The sequence below is a fragment of the Mesoplodon densirostris genome, chromosome 4 (assembly GCF_025265405.1).
Source record: "Mesoplodon densirostris isolate mMesDen1 chromosome 4, mMesDen1 primary haplotype, whole genome shotgun sequence".
Classification (NCBI taxonomy): Eukaryota; Metazoa; Chordata; class Mammalia; order Artiodactyla; family Ziphiidae; genus Mesoplodon; species Mesoplodon densirostris.
The window spans coordinates 114,523,725-114,544,719 of record NC_082664.1 but is presented as its reverse complement, the minus strand read 5'-3'; positions in this window follow the sequence as shown (position 1 = coordinate 114,544,719).

Below are 20,995 nucleotides of genomic sequence, written 5' to 3'. Positions count from 1 at the left end.
CTAAGAAGTGCCTTCATTGGTAGAGAGAGGGGGTGGCGTATGGGAAGCTTCAGAGCCACGGAGGAGAGTGCAGCAACATGGAGGGGTGCAGAGGGCAAAGCAGAGAGATTCTCACACAGAGGATCGGTGCTGAGCAGCACTCACCAGCCTGAGAGGCTTGTGTGCTCAGTCTCCAGAATGGGTCGGGGCTGGGAGCTGAGGCTGGGGATTCGGAGGTCAGATCCCAGGGAGAGGACAGCGGTTGGCTGTGTGAACACAGACTGAAGGGGGCTAGTGCGCCACAGCTAGCCAGGAGGGAGTCCGGGAAAAAGTCTGTACCTGCCTAAGAGGCAAGAGACAATTGTTTCAGGGTGCACGAGGAGAGAGGATTCAGAGCACTGCCTAAATTAGCTCCAGAGAGGGGCACAAGCCATGGCTATCAGAGCAGATACAAGAGACGGGCATGAAATGCTAAGGCTGCTACTTCAGCCACCAAGAAGCCTGGTGTGCAAGCAAAGGTCACTATCCACAGCTTCCCTCCCAGGAGCCTGTGCAGCCCACTACTGCCAGGGTCCCGTGATCTAGGGACAGTTTCCTAGGGAGAACACAGGGTGCACCCCAGGCTGTTGCAACGTCATGCCAGACTCTGCTGCTTCAGGCTCACCCCGCATTCTGTACTCCTCCTTCCCCCTGGCCTGAGTGAGCCAGAGCCCCCTAATTAGTTGCTACTTTAACCCCATCCTGTCGGAGTGAAGAACAGATGCCCTCAGGTGACCTACAGGCAGAGGTGGGACCAAATCCAAAGCTGAATCCCAGGAGCTGTGCAAACAAAGAGGAGAAAGGGAAATCTCTGCCAGCAGCCTCAGGAGCAGTGGATTAAATCTCCACAATCGACTTGATGTACCTTGCATCTGTGGAATACCTGGATAGACAACGAATCATCCCAAAATTGAGGCAGTGGTCTTTGGGAGCAACAATATATATATTGTTTTCTTTTTTCTCTTTTTGTGAGTGTGTATGTGTATGCTTCTTTGTGTGCTTTTGTCTGTATAGCTTTGTTTTTACCATTTGTCTTAGGGTTGTACCTGTCCATTTTTGTTGTTATTGTTAAGTATAGTTTTTAGCGCTTGTTACCATTGGTGGATTCATTTTCTGGTTTGGTTGCTCTCTTCTTTCTTCTCTTCTTTTTTTTCTCCTTTTTTATTACTTTTTAATTTTTTAGTTTTAATAGTTAATTTTAATAACTTTCTTTTATTTTATTATTTTTTCTTTTTGTCTTTCTTATTTTCTCCTTCTTCTTCTGAGTCATGTGGCTGATAGGGTCTTGGTGCTCCAGCCGAGTGTCAGGCTGTGCCACTGAGGTGGGAGAGCTGAGTTCAAAACATTGGTCTACCAGAGAACATCCGGCTTCATGTAATATCAAACAGTAAAAACTCTCCCAAAGATCTCCATCTTAATGCTAAGACCCAGCTCTACTCAACAACCAGCAAGCTACAGTGCTGGACGCCCTATGTCAAACAACTAGAAAGACAGGAACAGAACCCCACCCATTAGGAGAGAGGCTGCCTAAAATCATAATAAGTTCACAGACACACCACCAGACGTGGTCCTGCCCACCAGAAAGACAATATCCAGACTCATCCACCAGAACACAGGCACTAGACGCTTCCACCAGGAAGGATACACGACCCACTGAACCAACCTTAGCCACTGGAGGCAGAAAACAAAAACAGTGGGAGAAACGAACCTGCAGCCTGCAAAAAGGAGACTGCAAACACAGTAAGTTAAGCAAAATGAGAAGACAGAGAAACACACAGAAGGTGAAGGAGCAAGGTAAAAACCACCAAACCAAAAAAAAAAAAAAATGAAGAGGAAATAGGCAATCTACCTGAAAAAGAATTCAGAGTAATGATATTAAAGATGATCCAAACTCTTGGAAAGAGAATAGAGAAAATACAAGAAACATTTAACAAGGACCTAGAAGAACTAAAGAGCAAACAAACAATGATGAACAACACAATAAATGAAATTAAAAATTCTCTAGAAGGAATCAGTAACAGAATAACTGAGGCAGAATAATGGATAAGTGACCTGAAAGAGAAAACAGTGGAAAAAACTACCACAGAGAAAAATAAAGAAAAAAGAATGAAAAGAATTGAGGACAGTTTCAGAGACATCTGGGGCAACAGTAAATGCAACAACATTCGAATTATAGGGGTCCCAGAAGAAGAAGAGAAAAAAGAAAGGGACTGAGAAAATATTTGAAGAGATTATAATTGAAAACTTCCCTAATATGGGAAAAGAAATAGTTAATCAAGTCCAGGAAGCACAGAGAATCCCATACAGGATAAATCCAAGGAGAAACACGGGAAGACACATATTAATCAAACTATCAAAAATTACATACAAAGAAAAAATATTAAAAGCAGCAAGGGAAAAGCAACAAATAACATACAAGGGAATCCCCATAAGGTTAACAGCTGATCTTTCAGCAGAAACTCTGAAAGCCAGGACATATTTAAAGTGATGAAAGAGAATAACCTACAACCAAGATTACTCTACCCAGCAAGGGTCTCATTCAGATTTGACGGATAAATTAAAAGCTTTACAGAAAAACAAAAGCTAAGAGAATTCAGCACCACCAAACCAGCTTTACAACAAATGTTAAAGGAACTTCTCTAGGCATGAAACACAAGGGAAGGAAAAGACCTACAATAACAAACCCAAAACAATTAAGAAAATGGTAATAGGAACACACATATCGATAACTACCTTGAATGTAAATGTATTAAATGCTCCCACAAAAAGACATAGACTGCCTGAATGGATACAAAAACACGACCTGTACATATGCTGTCTACAAGAGACACACTTTGGACCTAGGGACACATACACACTGAAAGTGAGGGAATGGACAAACATATTCCATGCAAATGGAAACCAAAAGAAAGCTGGGGTAGCAATTCTCATATCAGACAAAATAGACTTTAAAAGAAAGACTATTACAAGAGACAAAGAAGGACACTACATAATGATTAAGGGATCAATCCAAGAAGAAGATATAACAATTGTAAATATTTATGCACCCAACAGAGGAGTACCTCAATACATAAGGCAAATGCTAACAGTCATAAAAGAGGAAGTCAACAGTAACACAATCATAGTAGGGGAGTTTAACGCCCTTCTTTCACCAATGGACAGATCAGAGAAGTAAAAGAAAGAGATAGAATCAAAATCAGAAAAGAAAAAAGCAAAACTGTCACTGTTTGCAGGTGACATGATACTATACACAGAGAATCCTAAAGATGCTACCAGAAAACACTAGAGCTAATCAATAAATTTGGTAAAATATCAGGAAACAAAATCAATGCAGATAAATTTCTTGCATTCCTCTACACAAATGATGAAAAATCCTAAAAAGAAATTAAGGAAACACTCCCATTAACCACTGCAAGAAAGAGAATAAAACACCTTGGAATATACCTATCTAATGAGACAGAAGACCTGTATGCAGAAAACTATAAGACACAAATGAATAATTTAAAGATGGTACAAACAGATGGAGGGACATTCTTGGATTGGAAGAATCAATACTGTGATAATGACTATACTACCCAAAGCAATCTACATATTCAAAGCAATCCTTATCAAACTAACGATGGCATTTCTCACAGAACTAGAACAAAAAATTCCACAGTTGTATGGAAACACAAAAGACCCTGAATAGCCAAAGCACTCTTGAGAAAGAAAAAAGGAGCTGGAGGAATGAGGCTCCCTTATTTCTGACTATACTACAAAGCTACAGTCATGAAAACATTATGGTACTGGCACAAAAACAGAAATATAGATCAGTGGAGCAGGATAGAAAGCCCAGATATAAACCAACACACATATAGTCACCTTATCATTGATAAAGGAGACAAGAATATACAATGGAGAAAAAGCCTCTTCAATAAGTGATGCTGGGAAAACTCTACAGCTGCATGTAAAATAATGAAATTAGAACACTTCCTAACACCATACACAAAAATAAACTCAAAATGGATTAAAGACCTAAATGTAAGACCAGGTACTATAAAACTTTTAGAGGAAAACATAGGCAGAACACTCTATGACAGAAATCCCAGCAAGATCCTTTTTGACGCACCTCCTAAAGAAATGGAAGTAGAAACAAAAATAAACAAATGGGACCTAATGAAGCTTAAAACCTTTTGCATAACAAAGGAAACCACAAACAAAATGAAAAGACAACACTCAGAATGGGAGAAAATATTTGCAAATGAAGCAACTGACAAAGGATTAATCTCCAAAATGTACAAGCAGCTCATGCAGCTCAATTAAAAAAAATCCAAAAATGGCAGAAGACCTAAATAGATATTTCTCCAAAGAAGATATACAAATTGTCGACAAACACATGAAAGGATGCTCAACATCATTAATTATTAGAGAAATGAAAATAAAAACCACAATGAGTTATCACCTCACACCAGTCAGAATGGCCATCATCAAAAAATCTACAAACAGTAAATGCTAGATAGGGTGTGGAGGAAAGGGAACCCTCTTGCCCTGTTGGTGGGAAAGTAAATTTATACAGCCACTATGGAGAACAGTATGGAGGTTCCTTAAAAACTAAAGTAGAACTATCATATGATCTAGCAATCCCACTACTGGGCATTTACTCTGAGAAAACCATAATTCAAAAAGAGACATGCACCACAATGTTCATTGCAATATTGTTTCCAATAGCCAGGACATGGAATTAACCTAAGTGTCCATCGACAGATGAATGGATAAAGAAAATGTGGCACATATATACAACGGAATATTACTCATCCATAAAAGGAAACGAAATTGAGTTATTTGTAGTGCAGTGGATGGACTTAGAGTCTGTCATACAAAGTAAAGTAAGTCAGAAAGAGAAAAACAAATACAATATGCTAACAAATATATACGGAATCTAAAGAAAATAAATGGTTCTGATGAACATAGGGGCAGGACAGGAATAAATACTCAGATGTAGAGAATGGACTTGAGGACACGGGGAGGGGGAAGGGTAAGCTGGGATGAAGTGAGAGAGTAGCATTGACATATATACACTACCAAATATAAAATAGATAGCTAGTGGGATGTAGCTACATAGCACTGGGAGTTCAGCTCGTTGCTTTGTGACCACCTAAGTGATAGGATACGGAGGGTGGGAGGGAGGCACGAGAGGGAGGGGATATGGGGATATTTGCATACATATAGCTAATTCACTTTGTTATACAGCAGAAACTAACACAACATTGCAAAACAATTATATTCCAATAAGGATGTTTAAAAAAAAAGAATGAAAAAGAAAAGTGGTAACAGAAAAAATATAAATTTTAAATGTGTGAATATAAGAAAAAAATAGTGATTATCTTCAGATGACAGAGGTCCTTTCACCATAATCCTTAACACCTACACTGGCTTTCACCTTTAGGGGTTTCCAGAGCTCCAAACAACATCCCTATCTGCCAGCGAAACCTCAAGAACCATTTTGACTGCTAGAATATATTTTCCAAATGGCAGAGCCATTTGCAAAGAGGCCTGGACCTGTTGAAGAAACTTCTCTTGTTTTAGGACCCACTCAAAGCTAACAGCTTTTTAGATCACCTGATATATGTGATAGAGTAATAATGCAAAGAGGAATATATTGTCCTCAAAATTCAAAAGGCCAACCAAGTGATAGGCTTCTTTCTTGAATTGTAGGATGACCAGATGGATCAACTTAATCTTCACTTTGAAAAGGGGGATCTGTTCATGACCTATCATACTGGGTCTCTAGAAATTCCTCTTAGGTAAAATTCCTCTGAAATTTAGTTGTATTTTTTCCCTATCATCTCCCATGAAAATTTATGAATAGGTCTAGAGTATTTGCTGTTTTTGCTCAGTAGATGCAATCAACATAATGGCATTAATGTAATAGACCAGATCTAGCGTTGTATACCAAGAAGCTGGTGAGAAGGGGTCTCTCTGTGGACTAACTCAGAAGTTGGGGAAGCTGGGAGGTCATAGCATCAGCATCAGTTTCCAGTACTGGAACGTCCTCAGGGGGCTCAGGCGGTGGTGTCCGGTGGAGAGCCATGCTGCCATTTCCAGTTGAGGCCAGGTGGTAAGGGGAAAAGGATAAGAACCTGATGCCCTACACTATCTTCTCCCTTCATGATGGCCAGTGGAGGAGCATCAGGGTGTGGGCGCTCCTGGGACTGGGATTCCTGATAGTCAGGGATAGTAGTACAGGGGAAGCAAGGTGTTTCTCCTCATTATCACCTGAGTCAGTGAGTTATGCACCTGTGGGGAGTCAGATGGTCCCCTCCCCTTTGAGTCTCTTGGCTCCTTCATTGACTTGGGGTCCAATCTTCTCTGTGAGCAAAAAATAAGAGGGTGATAAGAGGCAGAAATGTACACAAAAAACACCCATATGTTGGAGGGGGAAGAAAAAGAGTGAGTGAGCAGTAGAGCAGTGTTTCCTAAACATTCTCACTTCATGGCACACGTGGAGAAGATTTTGCGAAGAACACGTGTAGGTACAAGAGTGTTTGGCCAAGGCCCACCCAGCTGCCCTGCGGACAGTGTGCACCATTATCTCCACGCATCTGTTATCTATGCTGATTGGGAAGCTGGGGAGAGATGGTTTCCACTGAAAGAGACAAGGGAATAGGAATTGTGTTCAGAGGTAGAAATAGAAACAGAAGCTGGGGATACTACCTAGGACAAGGAGGGTAAGGGCCTCCCTGGAGAGAAGGAGAAGGTCCAACATCTACAGCTGACTGTGCCTTGTGGTTTCATCCAAAAAATTCTCCTCTGATTTACAGTTCCTAAGAGGAGCAGACATGTCATCTCAGGAAAAGTGACACCTGAGAATGCAGGTGCAGCCCTTGAGAATGAGGAGAAGGGACATCCAGGTGGGGGAGAGGTCCCACTCTGGATTTCCTGACAAGTGACCTTCTCTGTCCCTCCCACCATCCTGGGCAGCAGCCGTCCAGATGCAGGAAATGCAGAGGGAGGGAGAAACTCCAGGGCTGGCACTGCCACTTACCTTCCTTTCTGCCCTGGCAACACTGGCCCGGGAGGCCTCCAGGGCTGCCCTTGAAGGCCTCCAGCTGCAGGGACATGTCATGGCTTCTGGGAACTGTTGCTGGGAGGGTCAATGGGGGAGAAAACAGGGGCATCAGGATGTCTCTCTTTCTGTGATTAGGAGCCCACCAGGAGCCAGAGCCCTGCGGCACCACCTCCTGCCCTGAGACTCCTACTGTTCTCTGGGAAAGGCCCTTCAACTCCTGGGGAGGCAACATCTCAAGGCTGGGATCCCTCCAAGCCTATTTGGGAAATCTTCAGCAGGATGTTTTCAGATGCTCCAGCCCTTCTAGCCCGCTTAGGTGCACTGGGTGTGTTCCTTGACCCTTAGCACCCCTTCTCCAATGTCACCCCAGCCTCTGGCCTGAAGGGGGTCCTGACAACTCATAGCAGAAAACAAAAGATGCTGGCAACTTGAAGCGTGTCTTTCCCACACAGAAATGGTAGCTTAATATGAGCCAGTCCTTCACCTGGAGAAGGAATTTTTAACGGTGGGGACATCAGACATCTGGGATAAGGCAGCATCTGGAAAGAGGCGGGAGTTTATTTGCAAAGGCAGGGGTTTTCCCAGGCCCCTGACATCCCAGCCAAAGCAGCTACTCACACCCTTTCTTCCCTGATGCCCTGGCTGCCGTGAGAAGCTGGCATCCTAGGAAGGAGCAAAAATGGTTCCCGGTAGGGGCGGAGCAGCCTTCTCTGAACAGGAGGCCTGGGCAGGGCCATTCAGAAGCGCCTGTTTCTGGAGAGTTCTGCATGCAGAAACTACATAGATTAAGTGGACACTCTTCAGTCCAACTGCGAAAGCCCATTCAGAGCCCTTCTGGGTTGCCCTGGAAACCCCAACAGAAGCAACTGTCACTGGATGGGGGAGGGGCTCCCAGCCCGATAGGGCATTGGTCCCCTCCACTGCCCCACTCACCATCCTGCTGTCCTGTGGGGGGTCACAGCTCTGAGACCTGAAGGGAGGAACCTCATGGCTCCCACCTGTCCTGGGGGAAACAAGGGCTCAGAGACACCACTGGATAGCTTGGGGGCTGCACAAATATGCCTCCTCAACTAATAGGTCCTTAAGAATAAATTGTATGGATGTACAAATATATACAATTGTATTGAGAGACTATATAGCGTGGCCGTGGCCTACCAGAAACAGATTTGCTAACAAGGGGCTGGGCTGTACAGTAGAGAGCACCTGGGCTGCAGAGGAACCCCACAGCTGGCCTCTGAGCTCAGGTTTCGGGCAGAGAGGAACCCAAAGTGCAGAGGCAACAAGGACACCAGGCAGTGTCTGCCAAGTCATGTCCTCCCACTGACCCCACATCCCCTAAGCCTCATGAACCCCAGTTCTTATGAAAGGAAAGAGATGAATACACAGGAGTAAAGGGCACAGGGTCTGCGTGGGTGGAGAGGATGGAGAAATTTATAGAAATAAAGTAGACAAGACAGAACCTCGGGCAAGATTGGGTGGTGCAGCTGAAAGGGAGGGGAAATGATGGGAAGCCATAAAAGAGCAAGAGTTGGTGGTGGGGGGGAGAGGGAGGAAAGAAAGGTAGAGACCCAGAGGTGCTACTAAAGGTGAATGCTGAAGCCCGGACTGAACTGGCCAGGGCTGGAGGGCTGCCCCCCAGTCCCTGAAAGATGGCTTCTTGTTCCAGGTCATCACTGAGAGGGAGGGAGAGGCAGGCAGAGGGTGGAGCAAAGAGGAAGAGCCACAGCATGACAGAAGACAGACAGTCCCAAAGTGCCCTTCTCTCTTCTTTGTCCCTGGTCCCCAACCCTCCCAGAGCCCACAAACCATAGAAGGGAAGGGGACCGGATAAGGTGGGGTGGAAAGATGGGAGCTGAACATCCTTCCAGAAAGAAATTATAGTTTAACAGCAATCAGTTCAGTAACCAGGAAACAGCCCTATAATGTGGAGAGTTAAGCATCCAGTATAAAGCCCTGTGGGAGGGGCATGGTCAGGCTTGGGAGACTTTCTGAACCCCTCAATGCCCAACCTGGGTCACCCCTTAGGGGAGCCCAAGAGGAAGCCAGGTCTGAGAGAGACCCAGAAATGGCTCCCAGGCTCAGAAGGAGGTTGAGTTTCCTCCTCCAGGAAGGCTGCCTAAAGAATTGTGGGTCCAGACATGGCAGGGAACAAGCAGGAGAGAGGGGTGCCATGGCCTATGCCCTTTCCCCGGACAGCCCCTGCCAGGCTGCTCAGGAAACCCCAGCCGGAGCAACTGCCACTTTTCCTTCCTGCCATCATGGCCGTGGGGGCAACTACTTCTGGGCCCCTCCAGTGGTCCTCCTGCCCACCAGCTCTGCTGCCCTAAGGTCATCCAGTGCCCTGGATGGAGACAGGCCATGAACAGTGATGGAAATTGCAATCATGTGCCCTGGTGGGAGTGTGGTCTCAAGGAGGTTGCTAAATGACTCTCACCGTGGCTCAGTGACCGTCAGCCAAGCGGGAAGAGTTGGATTTGGATTTCTTTTCAGACAGCGGTGAGGGAACACCTAACTCTGGTGTTGCTCTTGGAGCATGCTCATGGGGAGAGACCCAGCAGACCTGGGACCAAAGATTTTGTGGGAGGGTCCCTTCACAGGACTGTCCCAGGAAACCAACTCCCAGCTGCTGGGCATCTCGGCAGCCGGGGAGTTCTGCCCTCACTTCCCTTTTGATTTCCCTGTTGCCACCATCCTCTGCTATCTGTTCAGGAATTCACCCACCCACCTGTAAGCTCATTGCAGTATCAAATATTTGTTGAGATTTGCTGGGAAGTGGTGATACAAAGATGAATGGGACAAAGTTCATGCATTCAAGTACCTTCCTCCATAGTGAGAAAAGGCAGATTGACATGCTGAGAATGAATACAAATACAAGGCCAGGCTGATGGCTCAGATATAAGTGCTCAGTAGTCCTGCACACCCCCCACCCCCACCCCAGGTAGATACATCTACTCAGAGAAAACCAACACTCAAAAAATACTCTCGGGGCACCCTATCAATCAGGAAATAGTGAGTCTTCCCTGGGCCCAGACAGGAAGTTGGAAAGGAGAAGGTTCTTTGCCCACCCAGGAGTTGTGTCTAAAAGAAAAACCCAGTTGCCTGTATTATCAGGGTACTGATCTGGAGCAGCACTGATGTTGGGGGAAAGGATTCTGCTTGGAGATTTTACAGTCCAATGGGAGTGGCCTCCAGGCAACCCACTGAACATACCTGGAAATGCTGGAGACCCAAGAATTTATAAGGTCTCTTGAGGGTGTCATATGGGTTTATTAGGGACAAGGCTCAGAGGCTTCCTAAGTTCAGCACAGAACCATCAAAGGAGGAACAGGGAAGCTCCAAAGTTCTAGGTTTGGGGGATGTGGGTGCTCACAGGGACTGAGGTTGTGTTTGGAAGCTGCCTCCTTGGTATCTCCAGTTAAAAGGCAGAGGCCAAGGGCTGGTCCCAGGAAGATGGTGACAGCCCAGATGATGGCCAGTGGGGAGTCCTGGAGACTCACAGAGAGATCCAGGAAAAGGTGGGGTGACACTGGAGTATCACAAAGATGGTGTTTCCTGGCCATCAGAAACCGGGCCTGGGGAAGAGGAAGCTGTCCCTTCCTCAGCTGGGAGGGCGGGAGGATAGATTGGAGCCACCTGGAGTCCCTTCCTCCCTGCTGCTCCTGCTACAGGCCATCACTTCTGGGGAAGGGATCCCTACAGAGAGTTGTTGAATCAGTCTCAGAAACCCAGAGAACTCGGGACTCTGGAGAGAGGGAGAAATGGGCAGGAAAAAAAGAGCTGGGGATGCTGAAGTCCCATGTGCAGAGAGAAAGAGAGAGAGAGAGGCCACAGTCAGAAGAGAGCTGGAGAAAAGAATCAAGATGAGAAACATGTATACAAAAGAGGAAACAGGAGAAGAGAGGGAAGGACAGTGCCCCATCCAGGGGACCAGAGTCAGAGGGAAATTAGGGCAAGGAGAGAAGTGCAGAACAAGCTGGCTGGCCAGACCTTGCCCAGAGAGCAAAGCTGCGGGGAGCAGAGCCTTTGGGGTCCAGGCAGCAGCTGGGAGGAGGCCGGGATGGCCAAGTGAACCAGATGCTGAGTTTGGCGAGGGAAGCTGTCCTGCTGGAGCCGGACTCAGGGTGCTTCAGGCCAGTGTGCAGATGGGGTCTTCCTTTGCCCTCCTCGGCTCCGAATTCAGGACTAGTCTCTCTTAGATCTAGTCCAATATAGATGAAGAGAAAAAGAGGAGGTCCCAGCAGGAGGTCATGAGACCAAGGTTGCACTGTGCAGGCATCCCTTGGGGCAAAACTCATCTCCAGCCTGTGAGGGTCCCCTCTGGGACCTGCTGGGATCGTGTCCTGGGCCAGCTCAGAGCCCTACTGGGACAGCAGGAGACTTTCCGGAGCCTCCCTCCCACCGTGCCTCTCTTCCCAGCCCTGCCTAGGTGCCCTTGCCAGGGATGTTTGAGATTCCCGCTTCACAGTCTCACAGTCAAAGCAGGGCCCCAGCCCCCCAGCCTGAGGAGGAGTGCCCGCAGCCCTCTGCCTCTTATTTAATGCAGAGAGATGGCATCTTAGCAACGACCTGTTTCCCACTGAGAAGAATAAAACTGGACAGTCCGAGCAGAGAGGTCTTCTTTGGGACTGGGAAAGGGAGGTGTGAGACATAAGGTTGTTTCCAGAGAAGCAGGATCCTGAGTGCACCCCTTCCCCTTAAGCCAAGATATCCCTGAGAATCCAAAGCCTGGAGCAAGCAGTCCAGCACAGAGACAACCTTCGGGGGAGGCGCTGGGCAGCTGTGTGCCCAGAAACCACACGGAATAAGCAGTTTTGCTGTATGTGCCAGAGGCCGGTCCCTGCTGGAGTCCCAGACAACCTGCCCTGGAGCCCCTGCTGAGGGTCATTGCCACCACAGGGCCCTGTCTGTCTCCCAGCCCACTCCCCAGACCACCCCTCTTCCTGGGTCCAAGGGACCGAAACCAAGCTCCCCAGCTCCTCCTGCCACAGGGCTCTGATGATCCCAGGGCCTGAGATAGAGACCAGAGCTACAAGATAGTCCAAGCGCCCCTGTGGCCGCATAGCTTGGAAATAAAAGGGTCTCAGGACAAAATTGGGGTGCTTGGGAAGTGGTCAAATCACAGTTCAGTTCAACAAGTGAGCAGCAGGCTGGATCAAGGGTCAGGTTTAGGCTTTCTCTTCAGCCAGGTGAACAAGGTGGTTTTCTCTGATCAGCTGATTTGACTATTCAAGCCGTAAGAGACACACCACCTTGGAGTCTGTATTCTTATCTCCTTGGATAGGAGGCATATGTCCCCGTTAGCTTGAACTCCAAGCGTGGGTCCCCCAGAACTTGTCCCAGGAAAGAAACTCAGGACTGAAGGCCTGGCTGTACAGGAAACCACTAATTTCCTCTTTGAATGAAGCCATGAGCCACAAAAGACTCCAGTTTAGCTGACCCTCTTGCACCCACCTGGGGACGTTCTTCATGAAAGAGGCCTGAACATGGAGTGCAGGAGAGATGCCCTTGGTCTTAGGAGGCCCAGCCCCTGCTGCTGTTCTCAGGAGCTGCCCTTCTGGACCTGGACCCATAGCCTTGCCCGAAAGGCTGGCTGTATAGGACACCACCAATTTCCTCTTTTAAAGAAGCCATGAGCCAAAAAAAACTCCAGTTTAACTGACACATTGCCCGCACCTATTAAGGTGTGTCATGAAGGAGGCGGGAACATGGAGTGCAAGAGAGATGCCCTTGGTCTTAGGAGGTCCAGCCCCTGCTGCTGTTCTCAGGAGCTGACCCTCTGGACCCAGAAACATAGCCATGCCCGAAGGGCTGGCTCTATAGGAAACGACTAAATTCCTCTTTCAATGGAGTTATGAAATACAGAAGACTCCAGAATAATTGACCCCCTTGCACACACCTGTGGAAGCGACTCATCAATGAGGCATGAAAATGGAGTGCAGGAGATGCCCTTGGTCTTAAGAGGCCTGGACACTGCTCCTGTTCTCAGGAGCTGCCCCTATGGACCCACAACCAGAGTGTTGCCTGAAGGACTGGCCGTATATGAAACCACCAATTTCCTCTTTCAATGGAGTTATGAAATAGAGCAGACTCCAGAAATGCTAACACACTTGCACCCACCTATAGAAGCGACTCATTAATGAGGCATGAACATGGAGTGTAGAACAGATGCCCTTGGTCTTAGGAGGACCAGACCCTGCTGCTGTTCTCAGGAGCTGCCTCCTGGACCCGGAACCATAGCCTTGCCCGAAGGGCTGGCTGTACAGGAAACCACCAATTTCCTCTTTGAAAGAAGCCATGAGCAACACAAAACTCCAGTTTAACTGAACAACTTGCACCCACCTATGAAGGTGCTTCATGAAGGAGGTGTGAACATGGAGTGCAGGACAGACGTCCTTGGTCTTAAGAGGCCTATCCCCTGCTTCTGTTCTCAGGAGCTTCCCCTCTGGACCCAGAACCATAGCCTTGCCCAAAGGACAGGCTCTATAGGAAACCAACAAATTCCTCTTTCAATGGAGTTAAAATTACAGCAGGCTCCAGAATAGCTGACCCTCTTGCACCCACTTGTGGAAGCGACTCATCAATGAGGCGTGAAAATGGAGTGCAGGAGATGCTCTTGGTCTTAGGAGGCCCAGACACTGTGGCAGTTCTCAGGAGCTACCCCTCTGGACCCAGACCCATAGCCTTGCAAGAAGGGATAGGTTTATAGGAAACCACCAATTTCCTCTTTAAATGAAACCATGAGCCACACAGGACTCCAGTTTATCTGACCCTCTTGAACCCACCAATGGAGGCATTTCATGAAAGAGCCGTTAACATGGAGTGCTGGAGAGATGCACTTCATCTTAAGAGGCACAACCACTGCTGCTCTACTCAGGAGATGTCCCTCTGGACTCAAAACCTTAGCCTTGCCCGAAGGGCTAGGTGTATAGGAAACCACCAATTTCCTCTTTCAATGAAGCCATGAGCCAGTGAAGAGTCCAGTTTAGCTGACCCTCTTGCACCCACCTACGAAGGTGCTTCATGAAGGAGGCGAGAAAATGGAGTGCAGGAGAGACTCCCTGGGTCTTAGGAGGACCAGAACATGCTGAGGTTCTCAGGAACGTCCACTCTGGGTCCAGATCCGTAGCATTTCTGGAAGGCCTGAGTGTATAGGAATCCACCAATTTCCTCTTCGAATGAAGCCATGAGTCACACAAGGCTCCAGTTTATCTGAACCTCTTGAACCCACCTATGAAGGCATTTGTTGAAGGAGGCGTGAACGTGGAGTGCCGGAGAGATGCTCTTAGTCTTAGGAGGCCCCGCCCCTGCTGCCGTTCTCAGGAGCTGCATCTCTGGACCCAAAACCATAGCCTTGCCCAAAGGGCATGCTATATAGGAAACCACCAATTTCCTCTTTCAATGGAGTTATGAAATAGAACAGACTCCAGAAGAGCTGACCCTCTTGCACCCACTTGTGGGAGCGACTCATCAATGAGGTGTGAAAATGTAGTGCAGGAGATGCCCTTTGTCTTAGGAGGCCCAGACCATGCTGATGTTCTCAGGAGCTGCCCCTCTGGCCCCAGACCCATAGCCTTGTCAGAAAGGCTAGGTTTATAGGAAACCACCAATTTCCTCTTTGAAAGAAGCCATAAGCCAAAAAACCCTCCAGTTTAACTGACCCATTTCCCCCAACTATGAAGGAGCTTCATGAAGGAGGCGTGTACATGGAGTGAAGGGGAGATGTCCTAGATCTTAGGAGGCCCAGCCCCTACTGCTGTTCTCAGGAGCTGCCCCTCTGGACCCAGACCCATAGCCTTGCCCGAAGGGCTGGCTCTATAGGAAACCACGAAATTCCTCTTTCAATGGAGTTATGAAATAGAGCAGACTCCAGAATAGCTGTCCCTCTTGCACCCACCTGTGGATGTGACTCATCAATGAGTCCTGAACATGGAGTGCAGGAAAGATGCCCTTGTTCTTAGGAGGCCCAAACCATGCTGATGTTCTCAGTAGCTGCCCCTCTGGTCCCAGAACCGTATCCTTTCCCTAAGGCCTGGGTGTATAGGAAACCAGTAATTTCCTCCTTCAATGAAGCCATGAGCCACACAAGACTCCAGTTTATCTGACCCTCTTGAACGTATCTATGGAGGCACTTCATGAAAGAGGCGTGAACATGGAGTGCAGGAGAGAGCCCTTGGTCTTAAGAGGCACATCCTCTGCTGCTGTTCGCAGGAGACGCCCCTCTGGACTCAGAAGCTTAGCCTTGCCCGAAGGGCTGGGTGTATAGGAAACCACACATTTCCTCTTTGAATGAAGCCATGAGCCACACAAGACTCCACATTAGCTGGCCCTCTTGCACCCACGTGTGAAACTGACTCCTCAGTGAGGCATGAACATGGAGTGAAGGATAGATGCCCTTGGTCTTAGGAGGCCCAGACACTTCTGCTGTTCTCAAGAGCTGACCCTCTGGACCTGGACCCATAGCCTTGCCCGAAGGGCTGGCTGTATAGGACACCACCAATTTCCTCTTTGAAGGAAGCCATGAGCCTCACAATACTCCAGTTTAACTGACCCAATTGCACCCACCTATGAAGGTGCTTCATGAAGGAGGCATGAACATGGAGTGCAGGACAGATGACCTTCATCTTAGGAGGCACAGACCATGCTTATGTTCTCATGAGCTGCCCCTCTGGGCCCAGAGCCATGGCCTTGCCCGAACGTCTGGGTGTATTGGAAGCCATCAATTTCCTCTTCAAAAGAAGCAATGAGCAACACAAGACTCCAGTTTATCAAACCTTCTTGAACCCACCTATGGAGGCATTTCATGAAGGAGGCATGAACGTGGAATGCTGGAGAGATGCCCTTGGTATTAGGAGGCCAGTCCCTGCTGCTGTTCTCAGGAGCTGCCCCTCTGGACCCAGAACGATAGCATTGCCCAAAGGGCTGCCTCAATAGGAAACAACAAATTTCCTCTTTCAATGGTATTATGAAATACAACAGACTCTAGAACAGCTGACCCGCCTGCACCCACCTGTGGGAGCGATTCTTCAATGAGGAGTGAACATGGAGTGCAATAGAGATGCCTTTGGTCTTAGGAGACCCAGCCCCTGCTGTTGTTCTCAGTAGCTGCCCCTCTGGACCTGGAACCTTAGTCTTGCCCAAAGAGCTGGCTGTATAGGACACCACCAATTTTCTCTTTGAAAGAAGCCATGAGCCACAAAAAACTCCAGTTTAACTGACCCATTGCCCCCACCTATGAATGTGCTTCATAAAAGAGGCATGAACATGGAGTTCAGGAGAGATGCCCTTGGGCATAGGAGGCCCAGCCCTTGCTGCTGTTCTCAGGAGCTGACGCTCTGGACAAAGACCAATAGCCTTGAACGAAGGACTGGCTCTATAGGAAATCACCAAATTCCTCTTTCAATGGAGTTATAAAACACAGCAGACTCTAGAATAGCTGTCCCTCTTGCACCCAACTGTGGAAGCGACTCAACAATGAGGCATGAAAATGGAGTGCAGGAGATGCCCTTGGTCTAAGGAGGCCAAGACACTGCTCCTGATCTCAGGGGTTGCCCCTCTGGACCCAGATCCATAGCCTTGCAAGAAGGGATAGGTGTATAGGAAACCACCAATTTCCTCTTTGAATGAAGCCATGAGCCACACAAGACTCCAGTTTATCTGACCTTCAACCCACCTGTGGTGGCATTTCATGAAAGAAGCATGAATATGGAGTGCAGGAGATATGCCCTTGGTCTTAAGAGACCCATAGCCTGCTGCTGTTCTCAGGAGCTGCCCCTCTGGACCCAGAACCATAGCCGTGCCCGAAGGACAGGCTGTATAGGAAACCACCAATTTCCACTTTCAATGAAGTTATGAGTGACAGAAGACTCCTGAATAGCTGACCCACTTGCACCCACCTGTGGAAGCGACTCATCAATGAGGCGTGAACATGGAGTGCAGGACAGATGGCCTTGGTCTTAGGAGGCCAATACCATGCTGCTGTTCTGAGTAACTGCCCCTCTGGGCCCAGACCCATAGCCTTGCCCAAATGGCTGGGTGTATAGGAAACCACCAATTTCCCCTTTCAATGAAGCCATGAGCCAGTGAAGAGTCCAGTTTAGCTGACCTTCTTGCACCCACCTACGAAGGCTCTTCATGAAGGAGGCGAGAAAATGGAGTGCAGGAGAGATGCTCTTGGTCTTAGGAGGCCCAGATCATGCTGATGTTCTCAGGAGCTGCCCCTCTGGGTCCAGACCCATAGCATTGCCTGAAGGGCTGGGTGTATAAGAATCCACCAATTGCCTCTTCGAATGAAGCCATGAGCCACACAAGGCTCCAGTACATCTGACCCTCTTGAACTCACCTATGAAGTCATTTGTTGAAGGAGGTGTGAACATGGAGTGCTGGAGAGAGGCCCTTGGTCTTAGGAGGCCCATGCCCTGCTGCTGTTCGCAGGAGTTGCCCTCTGTACCCAGACGCATAGTCATTCCCGAAGGGCTGGCTGTATAGGAAACCACGAATTTCCCCTTTCAATGGAGTTATGAAATAGAGCAGACTCCAGAATAGCTGTGCCTCTTGCACCCACCTGTGGATGTGACTCATCAATGAGGAGTGAACATCGAGTGCAGGACAGATGCTCTTGTACTTAGGAGGCCCAGACCATGCTGATGTTCTCAAGAGCTTCCCCTCTGGTACCAGAACTGTATCCTTTCCCTAAGGCCTGGGTGTATAGGAAACCAGTAATTTCCTCCTTCAATGAAGCCATGAGCCACACAAGCCTCCAGTTTATCTGACCCTCTTGAACGTACCTATGGAGGCATTTCATGAAACAGGCATGAACATGGAGTGAAGGACAGAAGGCTTTGGGATTATGAGGCCCATCCCCTGCTGCCATTTGCAGGAGCTGCCCCTCTGAACCCAGACCCCTAGTCTTGCCCGAAGGGCTGGCTCTAAATGAAACCACCAAATTCCTCTTTCAATGGAGTTGTGAAATACAGCAGACTCCAGATTAGCTGTCCCTCTTGCACCCACCTGTGGAAACGACTCATCAATGAGGCGTGAAAATGGAGTGCAGGAGATGCCTTTTGTCTTAGGAGGCCCAGACACTGATCGTGTTCTCTAGAGCCGCCCCTCTGGACCTAGACCCATAACCTTGCCCGAAGGGCTGGCTGTATAGGCCACCACCAATTTCCTCTGTCAATGAAGCCATGAGCCAGTGAAAACTCCAGTTTATCTGATCCACTTGAACCCACCTGTGGTGGCAATTCATGAAAGAAGCATGAAAATGGAGTGCAGGAGATATGACATTGGCCTTAAGAGACCCATAATATGCTGCTGTTCTCAGGAGCTGCCCCTCTGGACCCAGACCCATAGCCTTGCCCGAAAGACTGGCAGTATAGGAAACAACCAATTTCCACTTTCAATGAAGTTATGAATGATAGAAGACTGCAAAATAGCTGTCACACTTTCACCCACCTGTGAAAGCGACTCATCAATGAGGCGTGAATATGGAGTGCAGGAAAGATGGCCTTGGTCTTAGGAGGCCAATACCATGATGCTGTTCTCAGTAACTGACCCTCTGGGCTCAGACCCGTAGCCTTGCCAGAAGGTCTGGGTGTATAGAAAACGACCAATTTCCTCTTTCAATGAAGCCATGAGCCAGTGAATACTCCAGTTTAGCTGACCTTCTTGCACCGACCTATGAAGGCACTTCATGAAGGAGGCGAGAAAATGGAGTGCAGGAGAGATGCTTTTGGTCTTAGGAGGCCCAGACCATGCTGATGTTCTCAGGAGCTGAACCTCTGGGTCCAGAACACTAGCATTGCCCGAAAGGCTGGGTATATAGCAATCCACCAATTTCCTCTTCGAATGAAGCCATGAGCCACACAAGGCTCCAGTTTATCTGAACCTCTTGAACTCACCTATGAAGGCTTTTGTTAAAGGAGGCATGAACATGGAGTGCTGGAGATATGCCCTTGGTCTTAGGAGGCCCATCCCCTGCTGCTGTTTTCAGGAACTGCCCCTCTGGACCCAGAACCATAGCCTTGCCCAAAGGGCAGCCTCTATAGGAAATCACCAATTTCCTCTTTCAATGGGGTTATGAAATAGAGCAGATAAAAGAATAGCTGAACCTCTTGCACGCACTTGTGGAAGCGACTCATCAATGAGGCATTAAAATGGAGTGCAGGAGATGCCTTTTGTCTTATGAGACCCAGGCACTGCTGCAGTTCTCAGGAGCTACCCCTATGGACCCAGACCCATAGCCTTGCCAGAAGGGCTAGGATTATATGAATTCACCAATTTCCTCTTTGAAAGAAGCCATGAGCCACAAAAAATTCCAGTTTAAATGACCCAATGCCCCCAACTATCAAGGTGCTTCATGAAGGAGGCGTGTACATGGAGCGAAGGGGAGATGCCCTTGGTCTTAGGACGCCCAGCCCCTGCTGCTGTTCTAAGGAGCTGACCCTCTGGACCCAGACCCATAGCCTTACCCGAAGGGCTGGCTCTATAGGAAACCACCCAATTCATCTTTCAATGGAGTTGTGAAATACAGCAGTCTCCAGAATAGCTGTCCCTCTTGCACCCACTTGTGGAAACGACTCATCAATGAGGAGTGAAAATGGAGTGCAAGAGATGCCTTTGTGCTTAGGAGGCCCAGACACTGCTCCTGTTCTCTGGAGCTGGCCCTCTGGACACAGATCCATAACGTTGCCCAAAGGGCTGTGTGTATAGGAAACCACCAATTTCCTCTTTGAATGAAGCCATAAGCCACACAAGACTCCAGTTTACCTGACGCTCTTGAACCCACCTATGGTGGCATTTCATGAAAGAAGCATGAACATGGAGTGTAGGGGATATGCCCTTGGTCTTAAGAGACCCATACCCCGCTGCTGTTCTCAGGATCTGTCCCTCTGGACCCAGATCCATAGCCTTTCACGAAGGACTCGCTGTATAGGAAACCACCAATTTCCTCTTCGAATGAAGCCATGAGCCACACAAGGCTCCAGTTTATCTGACCATCTTGAACTCACCTATGAAGGCTTTTGTTGAAGAAGGCATGAACATGGAGTGCTGGAGAGGTGACCTTGGTCTTAGGAGGCCCATCCCCTGCTGCTGTTATCAGGAGCTGCACCTCTGGACCCAGAACCATAGCCATGCCCAATGGGCAGGCTCTATAGGAAACCACCAATTTCCTCTTTCAATGGAGTTATGAAATAGAGCAGACACAAGATTAGCTGACCCTCTTGCACCCACTTGTGGAAGCAACTCATCAATGAGGCATTAAAATGGAGTGCAGGAGATGCCTTTTGTCTTAGGAGGCCCAGACACTGCTGCAGTTCTCAGGAGCTACCCCTCTGGACCCAGACCCATAGCCTGGCCAGAAGGGCTAGGATTATATGAAACCACCAATTTCCTCGTTGAAAGAAGGCATGAGCCACAAAAAACTCCAGTTTAACTGACCCATTACGCCGAACTATGAAGGTGCTTCATGAAGGAGGTGTGTACATGGAGTGAAGGGGAGAGGCCCTTGGAATTAGTAGGCCCAGGCCCTGCTGCTATTCTCAGGGGCTGCCCCTCTGGACCCAGACCCATAGCCTTGCCCGAAGGGCTGGTTCTATAGGAAACCACGAAATTCCTCTTTCAATGGAGTTATGAAATAGAGCAGACTCCAGAATAGCTGTCCCTCTTGCACCCACCTGTGAATGTGACTCAACAATGAGGCCTGAACATGGAGTGCAGGACAGATGCCCTTGTTCTTAGGAGGCCCAGACCATGCTGATGTTCTCAGTAGCAGCCCATCTGGTCCCAGAACCGTATCCATTCCCTAAGGCCTGGGTGTATAGGAAACCAGTAATTTCCTCCTTCAATGAAGCCATGAGCCACACAAGACTCCAGATTATCTGACCCTCTTGAACGTACCTATGGAGGCATTTCATGAAAGAGGCATGAACA